The 24622-nt window shown below is 39.4% G+C and overlaps 1 long non-coding RNA gene across 1 annotated transcript; it reads left to right on the top strand.

Moving 5' to 3' along the window:
* Window positions 1–7942: 7942 nt before the first annotated feature.
* On the top strand, window positions 7943–8252 carry LOC119070178. Its single transcript, XR_005086475.1, has 3 exons — window positions 7943–8001; window positions 8064–8138; window positions 8201–8252. It is a non-coding gene; the product is annotated as an uncharacterized LOC119070178 (long non-coding RNA).
* Window positions 8253–24622: the final 16370 nt, after the last annotated feature.

The raw sequence follows: 24622 nt of genomic DNA, 5'->3' as shown, positions 1-24622 counted from the left end.
TCGAAGAGATTTTTGTTGGGATACTTCAATATCAACCGAATCGCTTGAAGCTACAAAAACGTCGTCGAATTCCCATTGTTCTTCATCATTGACATAAATAGATTCGAAATACTCCGCAAACAAATCCACAATTTCGTTCGTCGTTCTACCCACTCTGTCACCATAACTCATCTGATTCGGATATGCGTCGATGCCTCCATTGATTCTGACAAATTTCCAAAATGCGACTGGATCATTCTTGATGTTTTCTTGAATTCTGATGAGGTGGTCGTGGTGAAATTGATCATTTAGTTCATTGAAATCCTTAAGCGCTCTTTCATACTCCAAGGTCAATGCACCATTACATTTTCGTTTGAACAATTTGTCGCGCCTATTTTTCAAATGCTGAAGTTCAGATGTCCACCATTTCGGTTTATTACTGTATTTTTTCACTCTGATCGTTGGTACGTTCTGGTCAATAACGTGTTTCACTGTCCGGACGAAAAATTCATACGCTGAATCTAGATCTCGCACACTAAATTCATGCTGAAAATTTATAGCTTCCAGTTGTGCACTCAATCGATCATAATGTCCATTATTGTAGCAGTAAATCGTTTTCACCTCCACATTAGACGAAGATTGCATAGAATAGTCAACGTTGATTTCGTACGGCTTGTGACTCGGATCCTGCTGTTCTTTCTCAATGATCGTATTTTTGTCCTCGCAAATACTGAAATCATTCGGCTCATTCACAAACACCAAATCCAAAACATTCGACGACCTGTTTCTTATGTTTGAAATTTGTGATAGTGTCATGCTCATCATTTTGTCCAGAAATTCCAATGCACTCATTTGATACGTGGACCTATTGTTGCTGTTTGTGTCAATCGATGTATTCGGAAAATGCGGCATTTTCGTATTCGTCGTCAGCCGTCGATGTCGTGTATATTGAAATCACCAAGAACAACTATCTTGTGAGATCGATACTTTTCCATAATTATTTTGACTCGCTGATAATTCCTTGTTGCTGTTTCACTGTTGAATACACTCATATAACAGAGGTAGATGACCAATGGCTGCGGTTTGATACACACTTCAACAGCCAAATATTCACTCATTGTATCGATGTCGGCAGTACAAAAGGTGATCGGCTTGCTTTTCAGAGTGAGATGTACCGAAATTGCTACTCCTAAATTGCTAACGTGCTGGGGAAATACACGCTACTGGAGATTCCGTTGTCAAACATAGTCTCCGTAAAACATAGAATCTTGTACGGCGACAATTCAATCTTCATGCAAATGTTTCGCTTATTCGTTATGCTACGAGCATTGTTGCAGTAAATCGGAAGCTTTGATACGTGGCACGGTTGGTCAGTTGAATTTGCAGATTTCGGCACTTGTGATTGAGTTGAGAAAAATGCTGTGATGAGCGGCTGACTCGTTGAATTACGACCATTGCATACGTTTTTAGAAAAGGAATTTAGGTTATTTTGTGTAGTGTCTGAGATTGCTCGGCTAGAACATATACCGTTTAAGGTGTTACCTGAGAGGCAATCACTTCTGCCGGTTGTTGTTTCTCTGCTACTGCTGTTGGATTGAGAGACTCCAGATCCATTGAAACAGACGGTTCCAGTACCCCGTTTTTTGACGTTTCTTGATTATTGGCGGGTTTTGAAAATGCTCTTGTTCCAGTAGATGCTTTACGTTCCAAATCGAATTCACGTATCTGAACGGTTGACGGCCAGTGTATTGGGTCCAGTAGTTTGCTGAAGTCGGCAGACGAACATTTGATTGAGAAAGATATGAAAGAGTATGTCCATAATTCCCTATCTTTCTTAACCAATTTACGGACAGTTATGTCAGGCGACGTGATCCCAATTGAATTTTTGATGTAAGTGCTTATCTCGTCTTCAGTTGTTTCACGATGGACACGTGAAAGCCAAATTGCTTTTATTTTGGGACGTACGTACGTCGAATCGACCGATGTCTTCAATTTTTCAATCGTTGACGTTTGAATTTCGACTTTCTGGACCAAATTTTCGATTACGGTTTGAAGTTGTTGGCTCTGCCAGGTAAGGATTTTCTTTTACTTGAAACACCAGTCGATTGTTGATTTGGAATAATTAGTGTATCTGAATCTTCAGAATGTTCACTGTCATTGTCAAGATGACCACCGCCAAAGACTGTCCCAAGCCAGTTTGAAAAAGAGTGGAGGGAATGAAGTTTAACGAGGATTAGGATTAGATAGATCAATCTTAAGGCTGAAGGAATCGTGAGCTGGAAGCCGAAAGAATTGGGGTTAAGGGACCAACGTTGAGGTGAAGCAACACGATCAGGAAGCCCAAGGATAGAACGATCCCAGAATTCTTATTAGCTACTAGGTTAAGCTTTATAAGGACGTCCTTTAAAAGACGCCAATAACCTTTTGCTCAGATAGGTTCAAAAGAATGGGCAAAGCTTTATGGAAAAGAATGTTCAAAAAGAGTAACACTACCCCGTCGGGCACTGTGCACTTTGATAGGCACTGTGGTCCCGGAACGTGCAGAAATGTGCGGGTCAGAGCTCGGGGATTACCGGGGGCGAGCAAAGTAAAGCTTTCATACTCACCAACCCGCAGTAGCAAGCGTGGTGTTTTAATGCTAAAAACCTTCAAACGAAGCCACAACGAATTATACATTGCCACATATAATGCCAGAACATTGTCGTCAAGACAAAAAATGCAAGAAATGGAAGAAGAGCTAGAAAAGATAAAATGGGATGTTGTGGGAGTGAGCGAAGTGAGAAAACCTGGAGAGGAAGCCTGAAATTACAATCAGGGCATACATTCTTCTACCGAGGAAGTGACAGTCAGATGCTGATGCACGGTGTCGGATTGTTCATAATTGATTTTCCTAAAGTCGGTTTTCTAGTTTCTTTTTTCTAACGACATTTTTCTAACGGCACTTTCTTATGACATTTTTGATACAGCTCAATATAGCTGTCCATGCATTGGATGCGAGAAACATCGCAAAAGCATCACGGTGGGGTTGAACAAAACTTAAATAGAGTCGCGATTTTTAGCCCCGTACGAAGTACTGGGGGCTTATAAGATTAATATGCCGTTTGTAACATGTTGAATTGGAAGCAGACGGTAAGGGCAAAGCATTTGTCTATGTTCATAGATAACGAATCCGCAATAAAAAACAAGGCATCAGAACAGTCGGAGCGTTTGCTGCGACTTAGCCCCGTACGACCCGTAATCCTATTTCGTCCGTAACCATAATACGTCCGTAGCCGTAATACGCCCGGAACCCTAATACGTCTACAACCCTCTAATGCGTCTGTTACCAAAATGCAAGTCAAGTTGGGCATGGTCAAATTTACTGAAAGTGTTCATAAATAAAATTGCGCATAGCGCAATTACGAAAGCCCGTACGAAGTACATCTCAAAAACAAGGCATCAGAACAGTCGGAGCGTTTGCTGCGACTTAGCCCCGTACAACCCGTAATCGTATTTCGTCCGCAACCATAATACGTCCGTAGCCCTAATAAGCCCGGAACCCTAATACGTCTACAACCCTCTAATGCATCTGTTACCAAAATGCAAGTCAAGTTGGGCATTGTCAAATTTACTGAAACTATTCATTTTTAAAATTGCGCATAGCGCAATTACGAAAGCCCGTACGAAGTACCTTTCAAATAAAACCAACAATTTACGACATTATTTTAGAAACCCAAAATTTTTTGCCAACTTTACATTGGGTATTACCAATTACCTCTCAAATGAAACAAAAACTAGCAAAATCGGATGAGATTTACTCGATTTATGTGCAAAAAACACTTAGGGCCGAGTAGCGGCCTTATTTTATGAGAATTTGTTTTCTTCAGCAAGACAGAGTCCAACGGAAGAAACTGAAGATAGACCAATAATAAGAAACGTGGGATAAGAGGATATGCCCGACATAACTGTTGATGAAGTCAAGGCCGCAGTAGCCGAGATGAAAAACAAAAAGTCTCCCGGAGAAGATTGTGTTCCAGTGGAAGCCATTAAACTGGGTGGAGACTCCTTATTAAAGGCAATCACGACTTTGTTTAATCAATGTCTCCAATGGGATTCATTACCAGAAGCCTGGGAAAATGCGGTAATTACATTGCTGCATAAAAAAGGAGACATAACAAAGCTGGAAAATTACCGGCCCATAAGCCTATTGTCAACGTCAACACTCTACAAGTTGTTTATGAAAATCATTACGAAGAGGAACACTAACAAGTTCGACTTCTACCAACCTGTTGAACAAGCTGCTTTCAGATCTGGTTTCAGCACAAACGACCATTTGCAGGTGATGAGAACGCTTATTGAGAAGTGTCGTGAATACAACATCGACATAGTCTTGCTATTCATAGACTTCGAAAAAGCTTTCGATTCAGTGGAAACATGGTCGATATTGGACGCATTAGACGAATGTAGAGTAGACTCAAGGTACTCCAACACAATTCGATATGTGTACAAAAATGCTACTTCATGTATAAAACTTCATAAGAGCACGGAGAAATTCAGAATCGGCCGAGGGTAAGGCAGGGTGACACTATTTCACCGAAATTATTCACGGCGATTCTGCAGAGTATTTTTAAGAAGTTAAACTGTAGTAAAATGGGAATAAAGATAAATGGAGAGTACCTGAGCAATCTCCGCTTCGCTGATGACATTGTACCGATAGCAGCGAATCTAGGTCAGGCTCAGCTTATGCTACAACAGTTAAGTGAAGAGGCAAGCAAAGTTGGCCTCAAGATGAACTTATCGAAAACAAAAGTCATGACCAACATCGGGGACGATAGAGAAATCAAAATTGGTGACACTGTCATTGAACGAGTCGACAGCTATGTATATCTACACTGATAAAAAAGATTTTGGCGGTGTACTTCGGATATGTATGATATACTTCTGTTATGCATAGTATGCGTCGGATGTATGGCAAACCTGTCGTATGTAAGTTTACGTACGATATGTGTGCCATACATCTCACGCGTGTAGTCGACGTAGGACATGTGTAAAATTTTGGTATGTGTAACTTCATCGCAAAATTACCTCATACGCCCAACACGTTTGAGAAAAGCACACGTTTAGGATGTTTGTATACGCATGGTAAGTATGATGTCAAAAGATCGTACTTGTTGTGCGTTAACATTCGTACACTGTGCATTTTATATTAATAGCAACTATGTCAAGTCCTTTACGTACATGAGATGAATGTATCTGTATCAGGATTTTAGGATTCACTTAAAAACAGAAATATTAAATTCAGTCATTTAAATTTCAAAACGTTTTATTCCCTGAGTTTCAATCTCATACTGTTGAAATATCGAAATATTACGCAAAAAGAAGAAGAAAGAATTACGATTACGATTCTCGATATTAGGTCATTGTCATATACCATAGTTCTAATTAGAATAAAAAAAATATTTTCAAAGTTTCATTTGTGTGTCATGTAAGTAAACGTATAGCATGTATAAGTACTTTGTGTGCAAACGTGCTCCACGTTTACCTACTTCTACCAACGCTTCACAATACAACTATCAATGTAGTATGTCTTAATTGCAACATTGGTTGAAGCGCCGCTTTGAGATCAAGAGGTCCCCAGTTCAAACCCAGCACCAAACATGGAGAAAATTTTTATCTAAGAAAAAGTTACGATATAAATTTCATTTTATTTCGGATACCAGAGCAAACGTACTGGACGTTTACTGACGCAGTGCACGTGTACTAAACGTTCCCGAAGTTCGATCCAAAAATAGCTGTCTGCCAGCCAATTTACACGTCCACTACGTACAGTACACGTCCAGCGCGTTAACTTTTCTATCAGTGTAGGACATAAACTGGAGTTAGGTCTGGACAACCAAACTGCAGAAATCAGACGTAGGATTGGTCTTGCATGGGCAGCGTTCGGAAAACTCAGACTAATTTTCAAAAGCAAAATGAATAATAGTCTGAAACGCAAAGTTTTCGACACTTGTGTCCTTCCAGTGCTCACTTATGGAGCGGAAACGTTAACTTTAACGAAAGCATCCGAAGATAAATTAAGAGTGACACAAAGAGCCATGGGCGACATGTATTATCACCCGGGGAATTATCCCCCAGACTGGAATTATCACCCGGGGAATTATCACCCAGGCATTATCACCCAGATTAAAAGGAATTATCACCCGGGGAATTAACGCCCAGGCATTATCACCCAGATCATTTTGAATTAGCACCCGGGGAATTAACGCCCAGGCATTATCACCCAGCTATGTGAGAATGATTTCCCAGCAGTTTGTAGCTTAGAAATTATTACCAACTGAATTGGGAATTATCACCCGGGGAATTATCACCCGGGAATTAACGTCCAGATCAATAGGAATTATCACCCGGGGAATTAACGCCCAGGCATTATCACCCAGCTATCTGAGAATTCATGCTTAATTAGTCTAGTTAATTGTGTATCGTCTGAGAGACAAGCACAATTAGGTAATAGTGCATCATCTTAGATACATGCACATTTAGTCTAGTTATTTGTGCATCGTCCTAGAGACATGCACAATTAGTCTAGTTAATTGTGTATCGTCTTAGAGACATGCACAATTAGTCTAATTAATTGTACATCGCCTAAGATGCATGCACAATTAGTCTAGTAGATTGTGCATCGTCTTAGAGACATTCACAATCAGTCTAGTTGATTGTGCATCGTCTTAGAGACATGCACAATTAGTCTAGTTAATTGTGCATCGTCCTAGAGACATGCACAATTAGTCTAGTTAATTGTGCATCGTCTTAGAGACATTCACAATTAGTTTAGTTAATTGTGCATCGTCTTAGAGACATGCACAATTAGTCTAGTTAATTGTACATCATCTTAGAGACATTCACAATAAGTCTGGTTCGTTGTGCATCGTCTCAGAGACATTCACAATTAGTCTAGTTGATTGTGCATCGTCTTAGAGACATTCACAATTAGTCTAGTTGATTGTGCATGTCTCTAAGACGGTGCACAATTAACTAGACTAATTGTGCATGCATCTTAGACGATGCACAATTAACTAGACTAATTGTGCATGTCTCTAAGATGACGTACAATTAACTAGACTAATTGTGCATGTCTTAAGGACGATGCACAATTAACTAGACTAATTGTGCATGTCTCTAAGACGGTGCATAATTAACTAGACTAATTGTGAATGCATCTTAGACGATGCACAATTAACTAGACTAATTGTGCATGTCTCTAAGACGATGCACAACTAACTAGACTAATTGTGCATGTCTTAAGGACGATGCACAATTAACTAGACTAATTGTGCATGTCTCTAAGACGATGCACAACCAACTAGACTAATTGTGCATGTCTTAAGGACGATGCACAATTAACTAGACTAATTGTGCATGTCTCTAAGACAGTGCACAATTAACTAGACTAATTGTGCATGCATCTTAGACGATGCACAATTAACTAGACTAATTGTGCATGTCTCTAAGACGATGCACAACCAACTAGACTAATTGTGCATGTCTTAAGGACGATGCACAATTAACTAGACTAATTGTGCATGTCTCTAAGACAGTGCACAATTAACTAGACTAATTGTGCATGCATCTTAGACGATGCACAATTAACTAGACTAATTGTGCATGTTAAAACGACTACCAGCACTGATCTCACCACGGAACGAAGTATGACAGTTGTCAAGAAAAGAGCAAATGCAAATGGTCGATACAATTTGCGAATCAAATGAGAAAAGTGAAGCGAAAGCGTCAGTGAGTCATCCAACGTAATCGAGCCTAATTTTCAATTTAAATCGAAGGAAATTAATTCATAGTTTTGTGTGTGCCGACAAATTCGATTATTTGCCGTTGTTTCATAATTGTAAGCCATATTTTCGATGATTCATGTTGTCGACGATCCGATAAAATTTAGATTTCATTTGAAAATTGTTTTTCAGTAATTTCGGCATTCGGGAAAAGAATCTTTGTCGTATCAACAGGTCTTAGTGAACGACAAGAACTCGTAACGTAAGAAAAATTTACCATCGCCTTTAGCGACATGATTTGTAAATTGTGAATTTCAATTTAAGGTTATCGTCGGTCACACACATTGAACTAGAGAACATTGGAGGTTGAGTCGAGGTTTGAAACGTAGGATATTAGATGTAAGATAAAACTATTTGATTTGCTCGGCGCTACATTTAGCTAACTTTTGTATATTATCTAGGAATTTGTAGCAAACAATATACGAAGTGCAATCATACGTCGTATTGGTTTCAATTGGCTGACAAACTATTATCCAACTGCGTTGTCCGCTCAACCGTCCCTTTCCTGTCCAAGTTACAAGCCCAACAGTGCATGTCTCTAAGACGATGCACAACCAACTAGACTAATTGTGCATGTCTTAAGGACGATGCACAATTAACTAGACTAATTGTGCATGTCTCGAAGACGGTGCATAATTAACTAGACTAATTGTGAATGCATCTTAGACGATGCACAATTAACTAGACTAATTGTGCATGTCTCTAAGACGATGCACAACCAACTAGACTAATTGTGCATGTCTTAAGGACGATGCACAATTAACTAGACTAATTGTGAATGTATCAAGGACGATGCACAATTAACTAGAGTAATTGTGAATGTCTCAAGGACGATGCACAATTAACTAGACTAATTGTGCATGTATCTAAGACTGTGCATAATTAACTAAACTAATTGTGCATGTATCTTAGACGATGCACAATTAACTAGACTAATTGTGCATGTCTCTAAGATGATGTACAATTAACTAGACTAATTGTGCATGTCTTAAGGACGATGCATAATTAACTAGACTGATTGTGAATGTCTCTAAGACGATGCACAATTAACTAGACTAACTGTGCATGTCTCTAAGATGATGTACAATTAACCAGACTAAGATGATGTACAATTAACTAGACTAATTGTGTATGCATCTTAGACGATGCACAATTAACTAGACTAATTGTGCATGTCTCTAAGATGATGTACAATTAACTAGACTAATTGTGCATGTCTCTAAGACGATGCACAATCAGCTAGACTAATTGTGCATGTCTCTAAGACGGTGCACAATTAACTAGACTAATTGTGCATGCATCTTAGATGACGCACAATTAACTAGACTGATTGTGAATGTCTCTCAGACGATGCACAATTAACTAAACTAATTGTGAATGTCTCTAAGATGATGCACAATCAGCTAGACTAATTGTGCATGTCTCTAAGACGATGCACAATTAACTAGACTAATTGTGAATGTCTCTAAGACGGTGCACAATTAACTAGACTAATTGTGAATGTCTCTAAGACGACGCACAATTAACTAGACTAATTGTGCATGTCTCTAAGACGATGCACAACCAACTAGACTAATTGTGCATGTCTTAAGGACGATGCACAATTAACTAGACTAATTGTGAATGTCTCAAGGACGATGCATAATTAACTAGACTAATTGTGAATGTCTCAAGGACGATGCACAATTAACTAGACTAATTGTGCATGTATCTAAGACGGTGCATAATTAACTAAACTAATTGTGCATGTATCTTAGACGATGCACAATTAACTAGACTAATTGTGCATGTCTCTAAGATGACGCACAATTAACTAGACTGATTGTGAATGTCTCTCAGACGATGCACAATTAACTAAACTAATTGTGAATGTCTCTAAGATGATGCACAATCAGCTAGACTAATTGTGCATGTCTCTAAGACGATGCACAATTAACTAGACTAATTGTGAATGTCTCTAAGACGGTGCACAATTAACTAGACTAATTGTGAATGTCTCTAAGACGATGCACAATCAACTAGACTAATTGTGAATGTCTCTAAGACGGTGCACAATTAACTAGACTAATTGTGCATGCATCTTAGACGACACACAATTAACTAGACTAATTGTGCATGTCTCTAAGACGATGCACAACCAACTAGACTAATTGTGCATGTCTTAAGGACGATGCACAATTAACTAGACTAATTGTGCATGTCTCTAAGACGATGCACAATCAACTAGACTAATTGTGCATGTCTCTAAGACGATGTACAATTAACTAGACTAATTGTGCATGTCTCTAAGACGATGCACAATCAGCTAGACTAATTGTGCATGTCTTAAGGACGATGCACAATTAACTAGACTAATTGTGCATGCATCTTAGACGATGCACAATTAACTAGACTAATTGTGCATGTCTCTAAGATGATGTACAATTAACTAGACTAATTGTGTGTGCATCTTAGACGATGCACAATTAACTAGACTAATTGTGCATGTCTCTAAGATGATGTACAATTAACTAGACTAATTGAACAATTAACTAAACTAATTGTGAATGTCTCTAAGATGATACACAATCAGCTAGACTAATTGTGCATGTCTTAAAGACGATGCACAATTAACTAGACTGATTGTGAATGTCTCTAAGACGATGCACAATTAACTAGACTAACTGTGCATGTCTCTAAGATGATGTACAATTAACTAGACTAATTGTGCATGTATCTAAGACGGTGCACAATTAACTAGACTAATTGTGCATGCATCTTAGACGATGCACAATAAACTACACTAATTGTGCATGTCTTATTGACGATGCACAATTAACAGGACTAATTGTGAATGTCTCAAGGACGATGCACAATTAACTAGACTAATTGTGCATGTCTCTAAGTCGATGCACAATTAACTAGACTAATTGTGCGTGTCTCTAAGACGATGCACAATTAACTAGACTAATTGTGCATGTCTCTAAGACGATGCACAATTAACTAGACTAATTGTGCATGTCTCTAAGACGATGCACAATTAACTAGACTAATTGTGCATGTCTCTAAGATGATGTACAATTAACTAGACTAATTGTGTGTGCATCTTAGACGATGCACAATTAACTAGACTAATTGTGCATGTCTCTAAGATGATGTACAATTAACTAGACTAATTGTGCATGTATCTAAGACGGTGCACAATTAACTAGACTAATTGTGCATGTCTTAAGGACGATGCACAATTAACTAGACTAATTGTGCATGCATCTTAGACGATGCACAATTAACTAGACTAATTGTGCATGTCTCTAAGATGATGTACAATTAACTAGACTAATTGTGCATGTCTCTAAGACGATGCACAATCGGCTAGACTAATTGTGCATGTCTCTAAGACGATGCACAATTAACTAGACTAATTGTGCATGTCTCTAAGACGATGCACAATCAACTAGACTAATTGTGCATGTCTCTAAGACGATGCACAATTGACTAGACTAATTGTGCATGTCTCTAGGACGATGCACAAATAACTACACTAATTGTGCATACATCTTAGGCGATGCACTATTACCTAATTGTGCATGTCTCTCAGACGATACACAATTAACTAGACTAATTAAGCATGACTTCTCAGATAGCTGGGTGATAATGCCTGGGCGGTAATTCCCCGGGTGATAATTCCTATTGATCTGGGTGATAATTCCTGGGTGTTAATTCCCGGGTGATAATTCCCAATTCAGTTGCTAATAATTTTTAAGCTACAAACTGCTGGGAAATCATTCTTACATAGCTGGGTGATAATGCCTGGGTGTTAATTCTTCTTCTTCTTCTTCTTCTTCTTTTTCAGCCTGTTTCTATCCACTGCTGGATGTAGGCCTCTCCAACTTCTTTCCATTTCGTACGATCCATTGCCATTTGCTGCCAGTTTGTACCTGCAATATTCTTAATTCCGTTTGTCCATCTCTCTGGTGGTCTACCTATAGCTCGTCTTTTATATGGTCGCCAGTTCATGATCTTTTTGGTCCAACGTTCGTCTGTCCTTCTTGCAATATGTCCCGCCCAGCTCCATTTCAGAGATGCTATTCTTTCCATGACATCAACGACCCTGGTTTGTTGTCGAATCCATTGATTCGTCATTCTGTCTCTGAGTGTTATTCCAAGCATACTCCGTTCCATGGCTCTTTGTGTCACTCTCAATTTATCTTCGGATGCTTTTGTTAAAGTTAACGTTTCCGCTCCATAAGTGAGCACTGGAAGGACACAAGTGTCGAAAACTTTGCGTTTCAGACTATTATTCATTTTGCTTTTGAAAATTAGTCTGAGTTTTCCGAACGCTGCCCATGCAAGACCAATCCTACGTCTTATTTCTGCAGTTTGGTTGTCCAGACCTAACTTCAGTTTATGTCCTAGATATACATAGCTGTCGACTCGTTCAATGACAGTGTCACCAATTTTGATTTCTCTATCGTCCCCGATGTTGGTCATGACTTTTGTTTTCGATAAGTTCATCTTGAGGCCAACTTTGCTCGCCTCTTCACTTAACTGTTGTAGCATAAGCTGAGCCTGACCTAGATTCGCTGCTATCGGTACAATGTCATCAGCGAAGCGGAGATTGCTCAGGTACTCTCCATTTATCTTTAATCCCATTTTACTCCAGTTTAACTTCCTAAAAATACTCTGCAGAATCGCCGTGAATAATTTCGGTGAAATGGTGTCACCCTGCCTTACACCTCGGCCAATTCTGAATTTCTCCGTGCTCTTATGAAGTTTTATACATGAAGTAGCATTTTTGTACACATATCGAATTGTGTTGGAGTACCTTGAGTCTACTCTACATTCGTCTAATGCGTCCAATATCGACCATGTTTCCACTGAATCGAAAGCTTTTTCGAAGTCTATGAATAGCAAGACTATGTCGATGTTGTATTCACGACACTTCTCAATAAGCGTTCTCATCACCTGCAAATGGTCGTTTGTGCTGAAACCAGATCTGAAAGCAGCTTGTTCAACAGGTTGGTAGAAGTCGAACTTGTTAGTGTTCCTCTTCGTAATGATTTTCATAAACAACTTGTAGAGTGTTGACAATAGGCTTATGGGTCGGTAATTTTCCAGCTTTGTTATGTCTCCTTTTTTATGCAGCAATGTAATTACCGCATTTTCCCAGGCTTCTGGTACTTCTTCCCATTGGAGACATTGATTAAACAAAGCCGTGATTGCCTTTAATAATGAGTCTCCACCTAGTTTAATGGCTTCCACTGGAACACCATCTTCTCCGGGAGACTTTTTGTTTTTCATCTCGGCTACTGCAGCTTTGACTTCATCAACAGTTATGTCGGGCATATCCTCCGATCCCACGTTTCTTATTATTGGTCTATCTTCGGTTTCTTCCGTTGGGCTCTGTCTTGCTGAAGAAAACAAATTCTCATAAAATTCTGTTGCAATGTTTAATATCGCATTTCGATCCGTTTGGATCGTTCCTGTTTTGTCTCGTAATTTGAAGATTTCTTTTTTGGCGTTTGTCATTTTTCTTCGTAGGACTTTCATATTGCAGTTAGCTTCAATTATGTTTTGAGCCAATTGGACATTATATTTTCTTTCATCTGATCTCCTTGCTTTGTTGATACTTTTAGACAGGTTCCGGTATTCCACCGAATCTCGTCCTCCGTTTTTTACCAACTCTGCTCTGCTTGCGATCAGGTCTAATGTTTCTCTGCTGAGTTTTGATTCTTTCCCTTGGACGGATTTGCATTTGGATTTCATGAAACCCATTATTGTATCGACGATTTTGGTATTCAATTCGTCCAATGTTTCACATTGATTGTTGACGTTATCTAATTCGGCAGTCATTTTCGTAGCAAATTCTTCATTTTGTGTGTAAAGCCGTTGTACGTCAATCCTTTCACTTTTCTGAACTAGTTGTGATCTTTGAAATCTGGTATTTAACGTGACTCTTGCACGAACCATTCGGTGATCACTACCGGTTGAAAAATTGTTTAGGACCGTAACGTTCTTAACGGTTGACTTACAGCCAGTTATGATGTAATCGATCTCATTTTTCGTTACACCATCTGCACTAGCCCAAGTCCATTTCCGTTGAGGCTTTCCTGCAAAAAATGAATTCATTGCGTACAAATTGTGTTGCTGTAAGAAGTTGAGTAAAGTATTTCCACGCTCATTTCTTTGGTCGTTGCTAAAACTACCAACAGAAACTTCGGAGTCTTCTTCTCGTTTTCCCAGCTTCGCATTGAAATCACCGATTAGATATTGGTAATGTGAAGGGTTTTCGTCCAGAGCTTTCTCGACATCTTCATAGAATCTTTCTACTTCTTCGTCATCATGGGTGGACGTGGGTGCGTAAACCTGAATTAATTTGACACTGTATCTGTTATTTATCTTCAGGATTACGTATATCACTCGATCGGATATGCTTTTCGTGTGAATTATGCGATCCGACCACCGCTTGTTTATGAACAATCCGACACCGTGCATCAGCATCTGACTGTCACTTCCTCGGTAGAAGAATGTATGCCCTGATTGTAATTTCAGGCATTCCTCTCCAGGTTTTCTCACTTCGCTCACTCCCACAACATCCCATTTTATCTTTTCTAGCTCTTCTTCCATTTCTTGCATTTTTTGTCTTGACGACAATGTTCTGGCATTATATGTGGCAATGTATAATTCGTTATGGCTTCGTTTGAAGGTTTTTAGCATTAAAACACCACGCTTGCTACTGCGGGTTGGTGAGTATGAAAGCTTTACTTTGCTCGCCCCCGGTAATCCTCGAGCTCTGACCCGCACATTTCTGCACGTTCCGGGACCACCGTGCCTATCAAAGTGCACAGTGCCCGACGGGGTAGTGTTAATTCACCGGGTGATAATTCCAAATGATCTGGGTGATAATGCCTGGGCGTTAATTCCCCGGGTGATAATTCCTATTGATCTGGGTGATAATGCCTGGGCGTTAATTCCCCGGGTGATAATTCCAATTTAATTTCAGTTTTTTCAGTCTGGGGGATAATTCCCCGGGTGATAATACCCGTCACCGAGCCATGGAACGGAGTATGCTTGGAATAACACTCAGAGACAGAATGACGAATCAATGGATTCGACAACAAACCAGGGTCGTTGATGTCATGGAAAGAATAGCATCTCTGAAATGGAGCTGGGCGGGACATATTGCAAGAAGGACAGACGAACGTTGGACCAAAAAGATCATGAACTGGCGACCATATAAAAGACGAGCTATAGGTAGACCACCAGAGAGATGGACAAACGGAATTAAGAATATTGCAGGTACAAACTGGCAGCAAATGGCAATGAATCGTACGAAATGGAAAGAAGTTGGAGAGGCCTACATCCAGCAGTGGATAGAAACAGGCTGAAAAAGAAGAAGAAGCGGCCTTAGTCCAAGGGCCCAAATTTGAAACTTTTTTCGCCATCATTTCTATTCAGCATTCAATTATCTCTCAAATGAAACAAAAACTAGCAAAATCGGTTGAGATTTACTCGATTTATGTGCAAAAAAACACTTAGGGCCGAGTAGCGGCCTTAGTCCAAGGGCCCTAATTTGAAACTTTTTTCGTCACGTTATTTTCGGTATTCAATTACCTTCCATAAAAAACACTAGCAAAATCGGATGAGATTTACTCGATTTATGTGCAAAAAACACTTAGGGCCGAGTAACGACCTTTGAGCCCTCCCAACAAGCCCACGTTGCATCTTACCCAAAAACAATGTTCAGCAACTTTGTTCTACTCGTACCGTCCGTCCGTCCGTGACCCCTCTAGCTTGAGTAAATCACAACCTTTTTTCAAAATTCTTTTTTTCCCCGATTGGTATCGACAAAAGTAAGGTCAAGTTCGAAAATGGGCATGGTAGGGTCGGCCCCTCCAGAGCTAGGGCCCTATAGGTGTTTTTCAGTCTTTCGACGATATCTACCGAAATACGCAATCAATAGCTGCTTGTGCTATATCAAATGAAAGGTATTGACGAGTCGAACAAAGTTGCTGAACATCGTGTTGTGAGGGCTCAAAGGTCGTTACTCGGCAATAAGTGTTTTTTGCACATAAATCGAGTAAATCTCATCCGTTTTGCTAGTTTTAGTTTTTTATGGAAGGTAATTGAATACCGAAAAGAACGTGACGAAAAAAGTTTCAAATTAGGGCCCTTGGACTAAGGCCGCTACTCGGCCCTAAGTGCTCTTTGCACATAAATCGAGTAAATCTCAACCGATTTTGCTAGTTTTTGTTTCATTTGAGAGATAATTGAATACCTAATAGAAAGTTGGCAAAAAATGTTGGGTTTCTAAAAAATTGTCGTAAATTGTTGGTTTTATTTGAAAGGTACTTCGTACGGGCTTTCGTAATTGCGCATGCGCAATTTTAAAAATGAACAGTTTCAGTAAATTTGACAATGCCCAACTTGACTTGCATTTTGGTAACATACGCATTAGAGGGTTGTAGACGTATTAGGGTTCCGGGCTTATTAGGGCTACGGACGTATTATGGTTGCGGACGAAATAGGATTACGGGTTGTACGGGGCTAAGTCGCAGCAAACGCTCCGACTGTTCTGATGCCTTGTTTTATTGCGGATTCGTCATCTATGAACATAACCAAATGCTTTGCCCTTACTGTCTGCTTCCAATTCGACGTGTTACAAACGGCATATTAATCTTATAAGCCCCCAGTACTTAGTACGGGGCTAAAAACCAACAATTTACGACATTATTTTAGAAACCCAAAATTTTTTGCCTTTATTCCATTCGGTATTCAATTATCTCTCAAATAAAACAAAAACTAGCAAAATCGGATAAGATTTACTCGATTTATGTGCAAAAAACACTTAGGGCCGAGTAGCGGCCTTAGTCCAAGGGACCAAATTTAAAACTTTTTTCGCCACGTTGTTTTCGGTATTCAATTATCTCTCAAACGAAAGAAAAACTAGCAAAATCGGATGAGATTTACTCGATTTATGTGCAAAAAACACTTAGGGCCGAGTAGTGGCCTTAGTCACCGCCAAAGACTGTCCCAAGCCAGTTTGAAAAAGAGTGGAGGGAATGAAGTTTAACGAGGACGTAGCAGTAGATAAGATAGGATTAGATAGATCAATCTTAAGGCTTAATGAATCGTGAGCTGGAAGCCGAAAGAATTGGGGTACATCAAATAACAGAAAACATATGAGACGTTAACGAGTCGAAAATAAAAAACGCTTTTTTTTATTTTAAATTGTGACTAAAATAGATATTTATCTACCAAGGTAGGTATGAAGGTATTTTTTCGCACTAGATGCCGTCAGCAGTTTCTTCTTTCGATGTTTGTCAATAATGTCCATAATCGCACCTTCTTTGAAACCGTTTACCACACCGATTTCAACAATTTTGGATGTTTCAGCGTTGACTTTCTCATCGGTCAGGGGCAAACTGAACATGTAATGTGCCATCGAGTGATATGCTGCTATCACATCGAAAGAAGAAACTGCTGACGGAATGTTCTACTTTCTACAATGATCCATCGGAGGTAACATCGAAAAGAGTGGGCGTCAAACATTTTCCGAAAATCACCAAATTTTTGAAACCAGTCTACAGAAAGGTGAACATGGAATTGGTGCATAGGAACGAAGGTTCGATGAAAGACCTTTTGGGATCTACTAAAGACTCTCCACTCGATTTACACAAATCTGGCATTTACCGTATACAGTGCTCCCACTGTGGACGCTCGTACTATGGGATGACGATCCGTAAGTTGTTCATACGTTTCAATGGACATGTGAAATCGGCTAATTGGAAAAACAAGACGGCAGTAGGTAAACACATCTTTAGTTCGAACCATGAAATACACATAAGCGAACTTGAGTTGATCAAGACTGTCCACCAAACATGGAAAATAGAATATTATGAGGCGATATGTATTCACCGGCATAAACATGAGAATCTTCTCAATGTGGATGATGGAAACATCAAGTCACCCCTTCTCAATTTGTTTTTGCTGGAGAGAAGAGTCGATGTAAATGTGATCGACCTCACGGATGTTACGCCTGATTCAAGCTTTCAGCGAAGTTTTTTATGATTGTGAATGAAGATGAGAGTAAGAACTACTATGTGATTTGTCTTGTATAGAGATTTTGTTTCGACATTTTATGACGTAGGTTGTATTCATTATTTCAAATGTTTGTATGAGTATGATCTGATTTGTTTTTGTTAACTGATTTCCTGTCAATGTAAGTAAGTTTAGTCGAGAGAAAGAAGCCTTGATAATGTACACGTAGTGTACGAAACTATAGTCGGCAATTATACTTTTTGGTCACAATTTAAAATAAAAAAAAGCGTTTTTAGCCCCGTACGAAGTACTGGGGGCTTATAAGATTAATATGCCGTTTGTAACATGTTGAATTGGAAGCAGACGGTAAGGGCAAAGCATTTGTCTATGTTCATAGATAACGAATCCGCAATAAAAACAAGGCATCAGAACAGTCAGAGCGTTTGCTGCGACTTAGCCCCGTACGATCCGTAATCCTATTTCGTCCGTAACCATAATACGTCCGTAGCCGTAATACGCCCGGAACCCTAATACGTCTACAACCCTCTAATGCGTCTGTTACCAAAATGCAAGTCAAGTTGGGCATGGTCAAATTTACTGAAAGTGTTCATTTTTAAAATTGCGCATTGCACAATTACGAAAGCCCGTACGAAGTACCTCTCAAATAAAACCAACAATTTACGACATTATTTTATAAACCCAAATTTTTTTGCCAACTTTCCATTGGGTATTCAATTACCTCTCAAATAAAACAAAAACTAGCAAAATCGGTTGAGATTTACTCGATTTATGTGCAAAAAGCACTTAGGGCCGAGTAGCGGCCTTAGTCCAAGGGCGCAAATTTGAAACTTTTTTTGCCATCATTCTATTCGGCATTCAATTATCTCTCAAATGAAACAAAAACTAGCAAAATCGGATGAGATTTACTCGATTTATGTGCAAAAAACACTTACGGCCGAGTAGCGGCCTTAGTCCAAGGGCCCAAATTTGAAAAATTTTTCGCCACGTTCTTTTCGGTATTCAATTACCTTCCATAAAAAACTAAATCTAGCAAAATCGGATGAGATTTACTCGATTTATGTGCAAAAAACACTTAGGGCCGAGTAGCGGCCTTAGTCCAAGGGCCCAAATTTTAAACTTTTTTCGCCACGTTCTTTCGGTATTCAATTACCTTCCATAAAAAACTAAATCTAGCAAAATCGGATGAGATTTACTCGATTTATGTGCAAAAAACACTTAGGGCCGAGTAGCGGCCTTAGTCCAAGGGCCCAAATTTGAAACTTTTTTTGCCATCATTCTATTCGGCATTCAACTATCTCTCAAATGAAACAAAATCTAGCAAAATCGGATGAGATTTACTCGATTTATGTGCAAACAAGGCATCAGAACAGTCGGAGCGTTTGCTGCGACTTAGCCCCGTACGATCCGTAATCCTATTTCGTCCGTAACCATAATACGTCCGTAGCCGTAATACGCCCGGAACCCTAATACGTCTACAACCCTCTAATGCGTCTGTTACCAAAATGCAAGTCAAGTTGGGCATGGTCAAATTTACTGAAAGTGTTCATTTTTAAAATTGCGCATAGCGCAATTACGAAAGCCCGTACGAAGTACCTCTCAAATAAAACCAACAATTTACAACATTATTTTATAAACCCAAATTTTTTTGCCAACTTTCCATTGGGTATTCAATTACCTCTCAAATAAAACAAAAACTAGCAAAATCGGTTGAGATTTACTCGATCTATGTGCAAAAAGCACTTAGGGCCGAGTAGCGGCCTTAGTCCAAGGGCGCAAATTTGAAACTTTTTTTGCCATCATTCTATTCGGCATTCAATTATCTCTCAAATGAAACAAAAACTAGCAAAATCGGATGAGATTTACTCGATTTATGTGCAAAAAACACTTAGGGCCGAGTAGCGGCCTTAGTCCAAGGGCCCAAATTTGAAAAAATTTTCGCCACGTTCTTTTCGGTATTCAATTACCTTCCATAAAAAACTAAATCTAGCAAAATCGGATGAGATTTACTCGATTTATGTGCAAAAACACTTAGGGCCGAGTAGCGGCCTTAGTCCAAGGGCCCAAATTTTAAACTTTTTTCGCCACGTTCTTTTCGGTATTCAATTACCTTCCATAAAAAACTAAATCTAGCAAAATCGGATGAGATTTACTCGATTTATGTGCAAAAAACACTTAGGGCCGAGTAGCGGCCTTAGTCCAAGGGCCCAAATTTGAAACTTTTTTTGCCATCATTCTATTCGGCATTCAACTATCTCTCAAATGAAACAAAATCTAGCAAAATCGGATGAGATTTACTCGATTTATGTGCAAAAAACACTTAGGGCCGAGTAGCGGCCTTAGTCCAAGGGCCCAAATTTGAAACATTTTTTGCCATCATTCTATTCGGTATTCAATTATCTCTCAAATAAAACAAAATCTAGCAAAATCGGATGAGATTTACTCGATTTATGTGCAAAAAACACTTAGGGCCGAGTAGCGGCCTTAGTCCAAGGGCCCAAATTTGAAACTTTTTTCGCCACGTTCTTTTCGGTATTCAATTACCTTCCATAAAAAACTAAATCTGGCAAAATCGGATGAGATTTACTCGATTTACGTGGAAAAAACACTTAGGGCCGAGTAACGACCTTTGAGCCCTCCCAACAAGCTCGCGTTGCATCCTACACAAAAACAATGTTCAGCAACTTTGTTCTACTCGTCAATACCTTTCATTTGATATATCACAAGCAGCTATTACGTGCGTATTTCGGTAGATATCGTCGAAAGACTGAAAAACACCTGTAGGGCCCTAGCTCTGGAAGGGCCGACCCTACCATGCCCATTTTCGAACTTGACCTTACTTTTGTCGATACCAATCGGGGAAAAAAAGAATTTTGAAAAAAGGTTGTGATTTGCTCAAGCTAGAGGGGTCACGGACGGACGGACGGACGGACATTTTTTTATTGCGGATTCGTCATCTATGAACATAACCAAAAGCTTTGCCCTTACTGTCTGCTTCCAATTCGACGTGTTACAAACGGCATATTAATCTTATAAGCCCCCAGTACTTCGTACGGGGCTAAAAATGTCCGTCTGTCCGTCTGTCCGTGACCCCTCTAGCTTGAGTAAATCACAACCTTTTTTCAAAATTCTTTTTTTCCCTGATTGGTATCGACAAAAGTAAGGTCAAGTTCGAAAATGGGCATGGTAGGGTCAGCCCTTCCAGAGCTCGAACCCTATAGGTGTTTTTCAGTCTTTCGACGATATCTACCGAAATACGCACGCAATAGCTGCTTGCGATGTATCAAATGAAAGGTGTTGACGAGTAGAACAAAGTTGCTGAACATTGTTTTTGGGTAAGATGCAACACGGGCTTGTTGGGAGGGCTCAAAGGTCGTTACTCGGCCCTAAGTGTTTTTTGCACATAAATCGAGTAAATCTCATCCCATTTTGCTAGATTTAGTTTTTTATGGAAGGTAATTGAATACCGAAAAGAACGTGGCGAAAAAAGTTTCAAATTTGGGCCCTTGGACTAAGGCCGCTACTCGGCCCTAAGTGTTTTTTGCACATAAATCGAGTAAATCTCATCCGATTTTGTTAGTTTTTGTTTCGTTTGAAAGATAATTGAATTTCGAAAATAACGTGGCGAAGAAAGTTTCAAATTTGGTCCCTTGGACTAAGGCCGCTACTCGGCCCTAAGTGTTTTTTGCACATAAATCGAGTAAATCTCATCCGATTTTGCTAGTTTTTGTTTCATTTGAGAGATAATTGAATACCGAATAGAATGATGGCAAAAAAAAGTTTCAAATTTGGGCCCTTGGACTAAGGCCGCTACTCGGCCCTAAGTGTTTTTTTGCACATAAATCGAGCAAATCTCATCCGATTTTGCTAGTTTTTGTTTCGTTTGAGAGACAATTGAATGCCGAATAGAATGATGGCAAAAAAAGTTTCAAATTTGGGCCCTTGGACTATGGCCGCTACTCGGCCCTAAGTGTTTTTTGCACATAAATCGAGTAAATATCATATGATTTTGCTAATTTTTGTTTTATTTGAGAGGTAATTGAATACCCAATAGAAAGTTGGCAAACAATTTTGGGTTTCTAAAATAATGTCGTAAATTGTTGGTTTTATTTGAAAGGTACTTCGTACGGGCTTAAAAATGAACAGTTTCAGTAAATTTGACCATGCCCAACTTGACTTGCATTTTGGTAACAGACGCATTAGAGGGTTGTAGACGTATTAGGGTTCCGGGCGTATTACGGCTATGGACGTATTATGGTTACGGACGAAATAGGATTACGGGTCGTACGGGGCTAAGTCGCAGCAAACGATCCGACTGTTCTGATGCCTTGTTTGATGTTAAGCAATTGTGCCGTATTCCGCGAAAACACCCTGACGTGCGAGTTTTAAGTTATTTTGTAATAAAAATGAAAATGAAACGAGTGCGTGGACTTGAAGAATTGGGGTTAAGGGACCAACGTTGAGGTGAAGCAACACGATCAGGAAGCCCAAGGATAGAACGATCCCAGAATTCTTATTAGCTACTAGGTTAAGCTTTAGAAGGACGTCCTTTAAAAGACGCCAATAACCTTTTGCTCAGATAGGTTCAAAAGAATGTTCAAAAAGAGTAACACTACCCCGTCGGGCACAGTGCACTTTGATAGGAACTGTGGTCCCGGAACGTGCAGAAATGTGCGGGTCAGAGCTCGGGGATTACCGGGGGCGAGCAAGGTAAAGCTTTCATACTCACCAACCCGCAGTAGCAAGCGTGGTGTTTTAATGCTAAAAACCTTCAAACGAAGCCATAACGAATTATACATTGCCACATATAATGCCAGAACATTGTCGTCAAGACAAAAAATGCAAGAAATGGAAGAAGAGCTAGAAAAGATAAAATGGGATGTTGTGGGAGTGAGCGAAGTGAGAAAACCTGGAGAGGAATGCCTGAAATTACAATCAGGGCATACATTCTTCTACCGAGGAAGTGACAGTCAGATGCTGATGCACGGTGTCGGATTGTTCATAAACAAGCGGTGGTCGGATCGCATAACTCACACGAAAAGCATATCCGATCGAGTGATATACGTAAGCCTGAAGATAAATAACAGATACAGTGTCAAATTAATTCAGGTTTACGCACCCACGTCCACCCATGATGACGAAGAAGTAGAAAGATTCTATGAAGATGTCGAGAAAGCTCTGGACGAAAACCCATCACATTACCAATATCTAATCGGTGATTTCAATGCGAAGCTGGGAAAACGAGAAGAAGACTCCGAAGTTTCTATTGGTAGTTTTAGCAACGACCAAAGAAATGAGCGTGGAAATACTTTACTCAATTTCCTACAGCAACACAATTTGTACGCAATGAATTCATTTTTTGCAGGAAAGCCTCAACGGAAATGGACTTGGGCTAGTGCAGATGGTGTAACGAAAAATGAGAACTGGCTGTAAGTCAACCGTTAAGAACGTTACGGTCCTAAACAATTTTTCAACAGGTAGTGATCACCGAATGGTTCGTGCAAGAGTCACGTTAAATACCAGATTTCAAAGAGCTGTTGTAACAAGATAATTTATCCTCTGATAAATAAAACGTCCGCACGGTTCAAGATGTAAAACAAGAGAGAGTGATTTATTCAAGTCAATTCTTACATATCTAAATACATAAACGTCAGTATGGACCAAAGTGGCCATACAATCAGTGTTATCAATTATACGGTTCCAACATCCTCCTTAATCTGATAACAATGATTAAATCGAAAAATTCTTTTCTATTCGAATGCTCTGTTTGAGCAAAATCACAAATTGACTTTTCCTTCTTTCTTAATACTTTTACATTTACAACTGATTCACTATAAACGTTTCATCACATTTGACGCAAAAAACTAATTCACTTTTCGCTTCACAAATTTCCATTTGTATCGTTGTTCCCAAAATAAATTTCAAAATGCAGTCGCTTCTCTTACACCCCTATCGTCGGACTTCGATGTATCGAATTCACAACAACGATAAAAGTGCCGACGATCTCTTGATGTAGAAACCATTTCCGTCATTACTTCCAGCTTTATTGTCCCTCGCCGAGCCATTTTCTTTTCCCTCGCGCGATTCTGAACAATTTCTTGCCATGTGACCCAATTCATTACACTTGTGACATCGGATTTGATACTTCCAACTTCATCCAAATCACGGTTGTTGACAGATTCACAATTGGCTGAGATTAGTCGAACCAATGTATTAAACAGTTCCACCGTAGCCAGTGACTATAACTTAATTGACTGTCTTTGATTTTCTAAAAAATTTGAACGTCCTGACAATGTTCCATTAACTGTGATTGTCTCCACGTTGTTTCGATTCACTTTCCATTCATCCATTTGGTTTTCACATGCCACCAATTCACATGAGCAAGCGTGCGTTCGAATTTGCCACTTAACCTCAAATTCCGTTTGGAGACAATTAGACAATTCCGAATCAAAAATTTCACTATCATCATTCTGCAGTGATTCACAGTTCTCCATTTCCTCCGTTTTGGTTGCTGTTGGTTCTTTTAATATGCACGACCTTTCAATTTCGAGAAACTTCTCACCGTATCGTTTGCCATGTCGAATTAACCAACCAATGTTTCCAAAAGTAATCGTCAAAAATTCAAACGATTCTTCACCATCGGCAACCAAAAAAAGATTCACAACAATTTTCAGCTCCTTATTTTCAGTTTTACACTTTTATTTTCGCGATAGCTGGTCCCATAACCTGTTGTAATAAGATAATTTATCCGCTGATAAATAAAACGTCCGCACGGTTCAAGATGT

The sequence above is a fragment of the Bradysia coprophila genome, assembly GCF_014529535.1.
Source record: "Bradysia coprophila strain Holo2 chromosome X unlocalized genomic scaffold, BU_Bcop_v1 contig_548, whole genome shotgun sequence".
NCBI lineage: Eukaryota > Metazoa > Arthropoda > Insecta > Diptera > Sciaridae > Bradysia > Bradysia coprophila.
The sequence above is the reverse complement of the archived record's forward strand: the minus strand, read 5'-3'. Positions and strand labels throughout refer to the sequence as shown.